The sequence below is a fragment of the Schistocerca piceifrons genome, chromosome 4, assembly GCF_021461385.2.
Source record: "Schistocerca piceifrons isolate TAMUIC-IGC-003096 chromosome 4, iqSchPice1.1, whole genome shotgun sequence".
Lineage (NCBI taxonomy): Eukaryota > Metazoa > Arthropoda > Insecta > Orthoptera > Acrididae > Schistocerca > Schistocerca piceifrons.
In genome coordinates this window covers 591,050,103-591,051,358 of record NC_060141.1, presented here as the reverse complement: position 1 = coordinate 591,051,358, position 1,256 = coordinate 591,050,103, and the positions used below count along the sequence as shown (strand labels likewise).

At 42.0% G+C, this 1,256-nt stretch overlaps 1 pseudogene; it reads left to right on the top strand.

The window, feature by feature from the left end:
- The first annotated feature begins 350 nt into the window (after positions 1-350).
- On the top strand, positions 351-468 carry LOC124797081 (annotated as a pseudogene).
- Positions 469-1,256: the final 788 nt, after the last annotated feature.

The window sequence follows — 1,256 nt, the reverse complement described above, 5'->3', positions numbered from 1 at the left end:
GTTCGGGAGTGGAATGGTCGGGATATAGTATGATTGTGGTTCGATGAACCCTCCGCCAAGCACTTAAATGTGAATTGCAGAGGAATCATGTAGATGTAGATGTCGACTAGGGATTTATATATTAGTAGTTTAGTTTTTTTCTTGTAACAAGGCTGTTTTTGAAAAGTTGCATATTTGCAAAGCAAGCTCTGTTTCCTGCTTGTATTCTTTCCCTTGTGGCCTTTCCAGTACTGTTATCATTTGTTATTAGTGCTCCCAAGTAGTTAAAAGAGGACACTCCATAATATAATAAGAACAATAAAATTGAAAATAATCTAATTTTTAATACTTCAAGTCTGAAAGGTTAATGAGGCAACGGCCTTGCCGCAGTGGATACACCGGTTCCCGTGAGATCACCGAAGTTAAGCGATGTCGGGCGTGGTCGGCACTTGGATGGTTGACCACCCAGGCCGCCATGCGCTGTTGCCATTTTTCGGGGTGCACTCAGCGTCGTGATGCCAATTGAGGTGCTACTCGACCGAATACTTCGGTCAAGAATACCATCATAAAGACCGGGAGAGCTGTGTGCTGACACCACGTCCCTCCTATCGGCATCCTACACTGAGGATGACACTGCGGTCGGATGGCCTCGTAGGCCACTCGTGGCCTGAAGACGGAGCGAAAAGTTAATGACTTTTTTTTTTAATGCTCTATTTCCCTTCATCGTGTGGCGTAAATCGACTTCGGTAGAATAGTTGGGCATTTGTTTCATATAATGAAAGTAGGTATTAAAATCCATGGAGAAGAAATAAAAACCTTGAGGTTCGCCGATGACATTGTAATTCTGTCAGAGACAGCAAAGGACTTGGAAGAGCAGTTGAACAGAATGGACAGTGTCTTGAAAGGAGGGTATAAGATGAACATCAACAAAAGCAAAACGAGGATAATGGAATGTAGTCGAATTAAGTCGGGTGATGCTGGGGGAATTGGATTAGGAAATGAGACACTTAAAGTAGTAAAGGAGTTTTGCTATTTGGGGAGCAAAATAACTGATGATGGTAGAAGAAGAGAGGATATAAAATGTAGACTGGCAATGGCAAGGAAAGCGTTTCTGAAGAAGAGAAATTTGTTAACATCGAGTATAGATTTAAGTGTCAGTAAGTCGTTTCTGAAAGTATCTGTATGGAGCGTAGCCATGAATGGAAGTGAAACATGGACGATAACTAGTTTGGACAAGAAGAGAATAGAAGCTTTCGAAATGTGGTACTGCAGAAGAA